The sequence below is a fragment of the Peromyscus maniculatus genome, chromosome 9 (assembly GCF_049852395.1).
Source record: "Peromyscus maniculatus bairdii isolate BWxNUB_F1_BW_parent chromosome 9, HU_Pman_BW_mat_3.1, whole genome shotgun sequence".
Classification (NCBI taxonomy): Eukaryota; Metazoa; Chordata; class Mammalia; order Rodentia; family Cricetidae; genus Peromyscus; species Peromyscus maniculatus.
This window is the reverse complement of record NC_134860.1, coordinates 50,299,339-50,311,820: the sequence shown is the minus strand read 5'-3', so window position 1 is coordinate 50,311,820 and position 12,482 is coordinate 50,299,339. Positions and strand designations below refer to the sequence as shown.

Genomic DNA, 12,482 nt, shown 5'->3' with positions numbered 1-12,482 from the left:
GTCTCTGGTTTTGCTTTCTGTCCACATTTTCAAGAATGTCTATCACAAGGTGAGGGCTCTTCCCAGCTTCTTGCTTGTACCAAGGGAAGTATGAGAAAGCACTGCCTGTGTAAGTGCAGTTGATGATGGCGCTGTCTCCCTCTCCAACACTCAGAGTGGAAGGTTGCTGCTCCAGCTGCTCTCCGCGGCTCTCCCCTGCACAGAACGAAAACCAGAAAGGAGGAGAGCAGTCAGACAGTGCTCTGCTGGATAATCTTTGTCCACAATAACTAAAGGAAACTGTATGAAATAGATTTCCCCTGGATATCTAAACATATACACCAAGTGTTTTCCCTTGACCCCAAGTGTTCAACTCACAGTCCATCCACAGGCACAAGAGCAGGAATAAAGCGTGAATAGATGTCTTCATTGTTTTTCCAGCCTGGGATCAGTACAGACTCTCAATCTCTTGCCAAGTCAGCTATTTGTATTTCAAGGTAGTCCCCTTTTCTCTAACAGTTAGAGTAGCTTCTTGTGTTATCTATCCAGCCAGTAAGAAAACAAATGCTTCAGTTCTCTCCTATTCCACCAGAATGCAATGCCATCTTGTGGCCACATCTCTAATTACTGAATGCTGTGAATGAATGTTCTACAAACATAAACAAGTCCAACAAAGTGACCTTAGACCAAAGACTACAATGCAGAGTTAATATGTAGAGATTTGGGGTGGTTCTTTACATACTGCTGGGTCATTATTAGTAAGTTGGAGAAAGGTACATACATGTTCTTGGTTTTGTTTAATGACATTTAAAATAAAAATGTCACTATGATCCATGAACTATGTTCATGAACCCAAATCTTAAACTCATAGTCCATCAATGGCAATAAGAATGGGAATAAAATGTTAATGGATGTCTTCAATATTCTTCCTGCCTGGGATCAATGTAAACTTGTAATCTCTTATTTGCAGTCCCTTATGTACAAATGGAAGAAAAATTTTAATTTTCAGTCAACACTATCGTAATTTTTCTGCTTAGGAAAGGGGATGAGAGGGCATGGCAGAAAGGAAGGATGGCTGGAGTAACAACTAACACTAAGGACGTTTGAAAATTGTGTGTGTGTGTGTGTGTGTGTGTGTGTGTGTGTGTGTGTGTGTGTAAATGAAGTTATTCTACACAGGTAATACTTCTTCCAGAATCCATAGGTATGGGGTACATCTCCCAGAGTTAGTGACAGTCATGGAGACCCATAGAACAATGTAACCTATTTGCCATTGCACTTGGTCACCCACCAGAACTTGAAGACAAGACCACATTGCTGAAGACACCACACACTTTAGTCACAGGACTTAGAGCAATCAAGCCAGTACTAATCAGGAAGCTTCCTCCTTACTGACTCCAAGTCAGTGCAACTCAGACTACTAGGAGACAAAAGTCCACAACAGTCCTAACGATCTGTGAACACTGAGAGCTATGATAATGATTAATATAGCAAAATATGTCCATGGTCATGAGTGCTATAAATGGTAAGGAAGTGGCCAACCTCTTTCTGATTGGATTTCAAGTCTGCTCCCCAGGAGAAAAGTGAATGCCTGGTGCTATAAATCTGTCCAAGAACCTATGCCTGTGGATTTTATAGGCCCCAGGGGAAATTTTACTAGCATTGTTTTTGCTAAATTGACATAGTATCAAATTTCCCTCTACTTTCACCATATCCATAGATTAGTGCAGCAGTCAATCCTAGTTAGAGAAGAGTTCTTGTGCAGCAGATAGTAGTTTTTATTCACCAGCATTAATATATTAGACTCACAACTGGTCAAAGTGTTAAGATTAAGGGTCTGTGAAACACACAGCTAGAACTGTATCATCTATATCACAACATTTCCCAAAGGCTCAGGAAACACAATAGTTTGTATAGAGTGGTTGTAAAAGCCGTAAGTCAGAGATGACTAGTGTCTTCAGGATATTATTATACTTAGGAAGCCATAGTGGTTGTGGTTGCCGGGAACAAGAAGAACTAAATGTGATTAAATCAGTCAACATTGTGACATAGAGTGGGGGGGGGGGCTTATGAGCCCCCACCACTAGCTGAGGAGCCATATTAGTGGTTGATTGCTTCTGTGGAAGAGAGAGTCAGTCTGCTTCAGTAATATGACACCTGGTAAGTTGATGATGCTTTTGTGGGTGCCCCACCCCCATTTTTATGTGGACAGCACAAATCCAACTTAAAGAGTAATTAAAAAAAAAAAAAACTACATGAAGTTTGAAAGAGGTTTGAAGGGAGGACCTGGGGAAAGCTTTTTGGTTTTGTTTGTTTGTTTATTGGTTGGTTGATTGGTTGGTTGGTTGGTTTTATTGAGTCAAGGTTTTTCTGAGTAATCCTGGCTGTCCTGAAGCTTACTGTGTAAACCAGGTTGGCCTCGAACTCACAGAGATTCACCTTCCTCTGCCTTCCAAGTGCTGGGATTAAAGGTGTGCACACCACCACCACCCCACCCCCCTCCCCGGCGAGACTGAACTTTTAAAAATGTTTGTGTTTCAAACACTGTGGAATTTTAAAGTTTTTCTGTCCATTATATTCTTATATTTGCATGAGATCTTGGGGAAAAATAAGAAAGCATACAGTTTAATAGTAATGCATTTGTGTGTCAAGATGTCATGGAATTCACTTTACTGGTTACTTTTTGTCAAGTTTACACAAGGTAGTGTCATCTGGGAAGAGGAAATCTCAGCTCCATCAGAATGGCCTATGGGTGTGAATATGGTACTTTTTTTTTAAATAATGATTGATCTGGAAGGACCCAAGGAACTGTGAGTGGTACAACTCATGAAGAGTTCGTCCTGGGTCATATAATAAAGCAAGTTGAGCAAACCACAAACAGCAAGCAAGTCAGCAGCGCTACTTCATGCCCTCTGTTTAGTCCCCTACCTCCAGGACCCTGTCTTAAGTCCCTGCCCTCATTTATTTCATGATGAAGGGTAAATTGTGAGTTGAAATAAACCCTTTCCTCCCATGTCTTTGGTCCTGGTGTTCATCAAAGCATTATAAAACAAATTAGAACAGTATCGTCACTGCTCGCCCTGTGTGCAGGGACCATAGCACTCTTTCTCATCTACTACCCCACCACACCCAGCAAATCCAAGTCTCAAAGACTTAATAACTGTGGTGGTGAAGGGGGGATGCAAATTACTCAACTAAAATAGCTCCTGAGAAGCCGAGGTCTGAGAAAAGAGGATAAAAAGGCTAAAATAAAGTAGAATTAATGTTCAGGCAGGAAGAGAATTAGGAAATGCAGAAATGAACAAAACCAAAATATTAATAAAAATTGACAATTTAGCTACAGAAAGAAATAAAACTAAAATTAAGAGAATTCCATATCCTATTTTACTAATCACAGAGGAAAGCACATTTATATTGAATAATTGCTTTTAATTTTTAACACTGGTCTATTTAGCTCCATAGTTTGAAGCATGATTTTTGATGAGTTAATGGCTACACGTTTCTCATTCCTCTAGAATTGCATTTAGGAGAAGGTGGAGAAGCCTCATCATCTAGGATGTATATGATTGCTTTTTTTTATCAGAAATTCTAAGTACACTGGACCATGGAGGAGACTACATTCTTCATATATATATATATATATATATATATATATATATATATATATATATATATAATGTCATAGCTGGTAAACCCAGAATTGTTCCCTCTCCAAAATGTTTATGTTGAAGCTAAAACCCTAAGAACCTCAGAATGTGACTGTATTCAAAGACATGGCCTTTAAAAAATAATCAAGGCAAAATAAGGTCAGCTCTAATTAAATGAGTATGATGTTCATATAGGAAGTATAGATGAATATCCTCCTAGAAAAGCATGTTTGGACCTAGGGATAAAGGGTCATCTACAAGTCCAGAGGGAGGCCTAAGAAGAAACTAATCCTGTGAACTTCCTGATCTTGGATTGATAGTGTGTAGAAATGTGGAGAAATAAATTTCTGTGGTTGAAGTCTGCCAGTCAGTGATAGTTTTCTATGATAGCCATAGAAAACTATACATTTTAATATCATGCTGTATGAGATCAATTACAAAATCAATTGGCATCATAATCAATCATACATCGAGAAATCTTTAACATTTTCACATTCTATTCCTTAAACCCAATTTGATGCATTTGTTTCCTTGTCTTTGTACTGTGTCTGAAAGCCTAATTATCCTCATAATCTTATTCAGATATTGGGAATGCAGGCTGGATGGCTCAGCAGTTAAAAACACTGGCTGTTTTTCCAGAGGACCCAGGTTCACTTCCCAGCATGCACTTGGCATCTCACAGCCATCTGTAACTGTAGTTCTGGGCAATTTGATGCCCTTTGCTGGCCTCCACAGACACCAGGCTGCACACACTGTGGACAGACATATGTGAATGCAAAACACCCATACACATAGAATAAAAACAAAGATAGAGTACATATTACTTGTATTAGTGACTTTCCTATTGCTGTGATAAAATGTTATCACCAAGACAACTTTGAAAAGAAAGAGTTTATTTGGGGCTTACAGCTTCAGAGGGTTAGAGCCCATGATGGTGGATCAGAGGTGGCAGGCAGCAGGTGGATGAAGCAGCAGCTGAGAGCTTAGATGTTGCTCCACAAGCAGGAGGCAGAAAGAGGGCACACCAGGAATGACACCAGCAGTATTAAAGCTAAGAAGTTCTGCCAGGCATTGTGCCACATGCCTTTAATCCCAACACTAGGGAGGCAGAGGCAGGTGGATCTCTTTGAGTTTGAGGCCAGCTTGGTATACATAGCAAGTTTCAGGACAGCCAGGACTACATAGAGAAACCCTCTCTCCAAAAACCAAACAAACAAATGCTGTGGGAGGTTTTGCATGCTGTAAATATGTGTTGCTCTGATTGGTTGAAAATAAGATGTTGATTGGACAGTAGCCAGACAGGAAGTATACGTGGATTAGCAGACAAGGAGAACTGTGGGAAGGCTGGAAGGCTGAGAGGAGACGCCAGCCTGCCATCCAGGGAGCAGCATGTAATGGCACACAGGTAAAGCTATGGAACATGTGGCAACATACAGATTAATAGAAATGGGCTGAGTTTAAACGTAAGAGCTAGTAAGTGGTAGGTCTGAGCTAATGGCCAAGCAGTTTTAATTAATATAAGCTTCTGAGTGATTATTTTATATATTATTATACATGTCATATTATATTATATTATATTATATTATATTGTATTGTATTATATTATATTATATTATATTTATATTATATTATAATTATAATTATATTATATTATATTATTATATTATATTATTATTATATTATTATTATATTATAGTGTATATTATAATCACTACAGGGTCCGTGGGTCTGGGCAATACCAGAGAAAACTTCAGCTACAAACAAACAAAATTATAGAGAAAATGATATTTTTTTTCAGATAAAATAATGACAATATGGTGAAAGCCCTCTGTAAACCAACAATGAAGCAAGTTCTTCCAAAGTTAGAATTTGGTTCTTTTTGCATACTGTCTTTTAAATTATGGCTTTACACACAATAGGCACAAATAATTGCATTTGTTTAACCCAAAACTGGTAGTTTTGTCGTAACAATATTGGATTTTACTATATGTTTCCTAGTTCGACAAATATTTGGCAACACAAAAAATGAATGGCAATTCATAGAAAGATAATGATAAAAAACAAATCACTTTTTTAAGTGGAAAATTTTGTACTTAATATTAAAAATATGTGTCTATGTATAAAAAAATTATTTAGAACTATGTAACTATAAACTCAGGTACAGGGGAAGAGGACTAAAACCCCAGCTTGTGCAAGATTAGACAGGATAAGTGCCTTCCAAATCTGAGTTCAAGCTTTGCCTGCCCAGCAAAACTTGTCTAGGGAAGAAAAGACAGATAGATAGACAGACAGATAGACAGACAGACAGATAGATAGGTAGATAGATAGGTAGATAGATAGCACAATGGGGTGTTACTCGGTTGTTAGATTAAAAATGACATCATTAAATTTGTAGGCCAATGGATGGAACTAGGAAAACAAAAAACAAAAAACAGAAAACATCCTGAGAGAGAAGCAACCCAGACCCAGAAAGACAAAGATGGTATGTGCTCTGTGGGAGCTCAATTTCAGGTTTCCTAGTGGCTTTACCCAGCAGGTCTGCATAGAGAAGATGATTGGACCACAGACTAAGTGCAGTTGTCTGAGATGGTCTGCACTGGGCTGTACTGGTGGAGGTCTTTTGCTCCACTCCTTGGCATTTCTATAAATACCCTAGGGCAGAGACACTCAGGGCCCGATAGAATGGGTTCTAGGCACTTTCGAGGGTAACCTGTATTTTCTATCTGTTTCTCCCCCCACTAAATCCTTCTATCTAATATTTCCTGCTGCTCCTACTGAAGAGCACTCTGGAAAAATGTGGGTGTGGTGGGTAGCCCCCCAACAGTACTTGTTTGTAAGTGAATATTAGCATTAAAGTAAAGGATAATCATTCTACACTCTACAAACCCAGAGAGGCCAAGTAACAAGGGGTACTCGAGAGGGATGATAGGATTTCCCTGGGAAGGGGAAATATAATAGATTTTGTGGGTGGACTGGGGGCAGGTAGGGGTGGGAACAAGAAGGATCAGGTGAAGGAGGAAAGGACACATAGAGAGAGGTGGGGTACTGAGAGAGACAACTGGAATTGGTGGGCATTTAGAGAACAATATGGAAATCTAGTGCAGGGAAACTGCCTGTAACCTAGAAGGGTGACCCTAGCAAGGACTCCTAGTAATGGAGGATATGGAGCCAGAACTGGTCTCCTTGTAACCAGGCTGGTCACTCAGTGGTGGAATTGGGACACCAACCCAGCCACAAGACCTTCTACCCACAACCAGTCTAACCTGCAAGATGCTCTAGGGCAATGGTGGCTCAGTTTGTGGGAGTGGCCAACCAATGACTTGTCTAATGTGAGGCCCACACCACAGGGAAGAGCCCATGACCGCCACTGCCTAGATGGCCAGGATCCAGACGCTGGATAGCTCAGAAACCTAGGGTAGAACCTAACATGACTGACCCTCACCCCCACCCATGCACGGACACACATGCACACCCCCCCCAAAAAAATGCAATGAAATGATTCTTAGTGGTATTCTGCTATACTCATAGGAACAGTGCCTAGCCCAGTTCTCATCAAAGAGGTTTCCTCCTGCTGCTGATGGGAGCAGATACTGAGACTCACAGCCAAACATTAGGTGGAGATCGGGAAACCTTGCAGAAGATGGGGAGGAGGGATTGGAGGAGTCAGAGTGGTTGAGGACACCATGAGAACACAGCCCACAGAATCAACTACGCAGGACTCATAGGGGCTCACAGAGACTGAAGTGGCATCCATGGAACCTACATGGTCTGTGCTAGGTCTTCTGCATACATGCTGTGATTGTTTAGTTTCCTTTTTTTCTTGGAATACTAATGATGAGAATTGGGTGTCTCTATTTGCCTACTCATGAACCTCTTTTCCTTCCACTTGGTTGCCTCATTCAGCCTTGATGTGAGGATTTATGCAGAGTGTTATTGTATCTTGTGCTGTGTTCATTTCATAATCACTGCGAGGCCTGCTGTCTACCGAAGGGAAACTGAGGAGAAGTGGATCTGAGGGAGAGGAGATACTAGGAAAAGGGGATGAAGGTGAGGCTTTGGTGTGCAAGTATTGTGTGAGAGATTATATTTTTTAAATAATAATAAAGATAAAAAAATAGTGATGTGATTATACATTCTGTTTGGCACTGCCTCAGCAGGTACATGATTAGCAAACATTTCCTTCAACTTTGGGATTTTCTGTTCACTTTATCAATGGTGCACTTTAATGCATAGACATGTTAGTGCTAAGACTATGGCTCAGTAGAGCACCTGCCTTGAATTCAAGATGCCTGCGTTTAGTTCCTACCACTGACAAAAGTAAAAAAATGATTGTTATACTTTGAGTCTGGGATCCCTTTTGGTCTTTTGTAATACACTACAGAAAGAAGGAATCCTTCCTTCCATTAACAGGTAAATACCCATCATTTGTCCCCAGTTTTCTTTGAGGATTATGAGTCTCTTTGGAATAGTTGTCCACTCTATCTAATTCATAGCCTATATTAAGTTTCAAGTCCACCACAATCCAAGTTTCTTTCTCCTAACAATGTCACCCAATTCCCCTGGTGCTTAACTCTTCTTAAGTCTTCTTCATTTGACCTGTTACCAGAATTGAGAACACTCATCCCTTCATCTTAACTCACTTTTTCCCCAGGACCAAAGCACTCAAGATTCAGCATCTTTTTCCTCCATGCAGATCACAGCCACTGACCTAGTGCACTGAAAAAAAAAAAACCACTAGAAACAGAAGGAAGATGCTACAGAATATGATATATTTTGGGGCAAAAGAATAAAGGAAGCCAAATAAAAATGTCATGAACGTATTTCCTCCGAGATTTCTACTTCTAAATTCAGTCAAATGTAAGAATCTTTAGGAATAACAAGTAAACCATCTGACCTAGAGAGGAAGGATAAATAAACCATTTCTTACTGCACTTTACCAGGAAGATATGGAGCATGCGCAGCCATATAAGCCATGATAATTCCACTAATGATATGAGTTGGATTCAGGGAGATAAGAATTATAGGGGATGATGAACACATAAACAGTTTAGTTCAGCAAGAGATTTGTATTTAAGAAATCACAAATTCAGACTAGTAAGGTGGGTGATGCCTATAACTCCAGCCCTTTGATGGTGCAGGCAGGAAGAAAAGGAATTCAAAGCCAACCTCAGCTTCATAAGGAAGGAGTTCAACGCCAGCCTGAGCTACTGGAAATTCCAACTCACACACACACACACACACACACACACACACACACACACACAAGTCATCGTGGTGTGTGACTCTTTTCACTCTTTCTGGTCAAGCCTAAAGTAAGGCATGCTCACTCCCTGTTCTCCTAATGTGTTCTTAGTGTTAATTTGCAAGGTTTACACTGCAACAGTGCCTGGGTGTGTGGTGAGTGTCAACAATAGCAGACCTGCATGGGATCCCTAAATGAGTGATCTCAGACACACTCAGCATCAGGCCCTGCTTCTCAGAGTTTGTGATCAGCTCCCCCTGCAGTGTGTGACACTATGTGACTCAGAGCACAGTAGTACACAGCCGAGTCAGACTCTTGGACCGAGGCTTTCTGCAAGTGGAAGGAGGTGGATCCTTCATCATAAGTAGCTTCAAAACCTCGGCTGCTTCCCTTCAAGTTGGCCTTGGAGACTCTGAAGAGGAGCTGTGGACCTTCTCCGGGATACTGGACATACCAGAACAGGGCTGGGTACTGTTTGGTTTCATATGAACAGTTCACAGTCAGAGACGTCCCTTCAGAGATTGTGACTCGACCTTCCGTCTGTGTCACTGAGTCTCCATTGCTCTCTCCTAAAAAGAGAAATTAATAACAAAAATTATTGTGGGCTAGCTTGGTGGTGATATGTATTCTGCCTTATAGGAAAAATTGTCCTTAGAATTTACATCAATATCATAGAACAAGACAGAAGCTCCACATGTCATTCCACTTACCAAACATTAAGAAGAGTACAATCGCTAGTCCAGGGAAAGAGTTCATTTTCTGAGCCACCCAAGTGTGTGAATCTTAATTTCTTAAGTTAGGAAATGTTAAGGTTATAGGGAAAGGATGAATGTGAGCTGAGAATTAAACAGGAAATACGTGTGTGCTAGGTAGATGCACCATCCCCCAACCCCTGTTTTAGGCAATTTGCTAAGCTCAGAAGATTGTTGACCTACATTCTCAAAAGTCAGTGATGGAGTACTACTCTGGGCTCTTTTATTTTGTCTCACACCTGGTAGCTATTGGATGGTGCTTCTGTAATCTGAAGAATAGTTGTGATAGGCTTATTTGCACCTTGTACATTGTCTTACCTGGGAATGCCATTTCATGCCATTTCTAAGTTTCTTATGTAGCCAGTTTTGGCCATGTGGTAATCCACTGGAAAAATCACACAAGTAAGGAATGCCAACACATGTTTAATCACTACCAGATGACTTTGGAGAAAATAAACAACCTTTTTCCATTTTATTTCCCTACATTGGACAGATGTCACAAACCTAAAAGATAGCTAACAGATACTTCTTAAATTAATAAATTAATGCTGTTTGTGTAAAGGAATATTTGAAATAGCCATTTGTTTCACATTTGAAACATTTATCATAAGAAACTTAAATTAATAAAAGTTTTTCAAAGAAAAATGACAATTTTATATTACATATACATTATTAAAATTTTTAAATATTATGGGATCAGTGACCAGATGTCTATATACCACAGATAGAGCACCAATGACAGACCAAAGTAATGATTCCACAGAAGTTCAACTTGGAGAACCGATAAGTTTATTTAGGTTACTTACAGGAGCATGGATGATCTAAAGTCAGTCAGCTACAGTCCTCCCCAGCATCTCACAGGTTTGTGTTCAGCTCCCCCTGCAGCCTCAGACACTGTGCACTCAGAACACAGAAGTACACAGCCGAATCGCTCAGGTGCACAGAGGCTTTCTTCAGGTGGAAGGAAGATTTACTCTTCTGAAACTCAGCCTCAAATCCATTCACTCCATGAACCACAGGATCTCCTGAAAAGTACCTGAGGAGAAGCTGGAGGCCTTGGCCACGGTGCTGCATGTACCAGTAGAGGTAAGGAGTTCCACTGTAGGAATAGTTGCATCTGAGCTCCACCGAGTCTCCTTCGAAGACAGTGACATGAGCATCAGGCTGGGTAACTGACTGTGCTTGAACATCTCCTGGAAAATCAATGATAAATCAGTAAATGTGATGGAGAAAAATATTCTTACTAAAATTCAAGTGACAAAAACAATGAATCATGTGCATCTACAAACGATAAGGATATTTTACTCACCCAGGAAAAAATGTATCCCCAGGAATGAGATGAGGACCAGAAGCATGGCTGAGCACTGGAAACACCTCTGGTGCCTTTCTGGAAAAGCTTGGCACAAGCAGGAAAGCAGCTGCAGTTCTCAGTTCTTGAAGACAAAGAGCACAAAGTTGTCCAGACACCTTCCTTGTTTAGATAAAATTCTAAAACAAACAAACAAACAAACAAACAAACAAAACGCTGCAGAACTGGTCCTGGTCCTGGGAACTTCCTGGCCTCTGACTATCTTCACTCATCAGTTGTTCTAAGAACTCTACAAGATGCAGGGAGGGACTGAGTTGAAAGTGGGGATCAACTGCAGAAATGGAGGCGGCTAGTCTGTGCAACGTCGCCCTCTGGCGGCCAGTGCAGGATAAAGACTCTGAAGTAAATCCTTGTGTTCTTTCTGTCTACAGCACACCTTGTGTTTCTAAGCTATCCTGTGCTATGTTGAGTCCTAACCTAATGAAAAACAGACCATGAAAAATGGAAGGGCAATTTTATTTTGAAAAAAAAAAACAATCATATGATAAAGCTATTAAATTTGGAGACCATTACCACTTGAGTATAAAAGCAAAAGCTGCAAGCAGCCCTGCTGCCTAAAACATAGTCAAAACCCAGAGAATGAATCTTTAATGTGTGTTTTGTTGACTCCCGGAAGCCAGAGAAAACTCTGCCTTCCCTGGCATTTCCTCATTAGCATTTTTGTAGAGAGCCAGAACAAAGGAAATCAATTGGAAGTTCAGCATTATCCTTCTGGCCAGATGCTCTTGGGTCTGAGATATCCTTCCCATCTCTCTCTCTGTCTCTCTGTCTCCCTGTCTCTCTGTCTCTCTCTGTCTCTGTCTCTGTCTCTGTCTCTCTCTCCTCTCTCCTCTCTCCTCTCTCTCTCCCATTTTTTCCTCTCCTCTCTACCTCCACCCAACCCTTTGTTTAACTCAGAACAAAGAAATCATTAGCAGTGTGTTTGCCTACAGATTCCTTCTTACAGACAACATCCACACATGCTCTTACAATTCAGATGTGGTGCCCTCTCACTGTGTCCTAGGACAACCATTACTTATGCAGACACATTCAAATCAGACACCCTTGGCTGTATTTTATAAGCCTTTGCTAGCAGTGAGCATCCAATCAAGGGAAGTTCTGGTAGGATATAAAGATAGTGACTTTGGTGAAAAGAAAGAAAAAAAAAAGGATACAAAAAATAGTAGTCTAAGATGTAAACCCTTGCCTTAAAAAATGAAACAAGCTTATCTATTTTAAGAATTATGAAGATTCAGTGACTTCAGATAAGCAGAAATGATAATGCAATATGGAGAAAAGACAGCAAAACCCCAATATCATTCGATCTGGATAGTCCTGGGATGATACAGCATCAAAGAAACAATAGACTGGAACATCTGCAGATGAAAGTAGGCTGACTAATGAAGGTACTTAAAGCACGCACACACACACACACACACACACACACACACACACACACACACACACACACCTTGAAAGGTTTAAGATTTAAGAAAAGAATAAAAGAATATTTA

The 12,482-nt window shown here is 40.4% G+C and overlaps 1 pseudogene; it reads right to left on the bottom strand.

Moving 5' to 3' along the window:
• Positions 1 to 9,102: 9,102 nt before the first annotated feature.
• Positions 9,103 to 9,951, bottom strand: LOC143267131 (T cell receptor alpha variable 9-1 pseudogene; annotated as a pseudogene).
• Between the last annotated feature and the right edge of the window lie 2,531 nt (positions 9,952 to 12,482).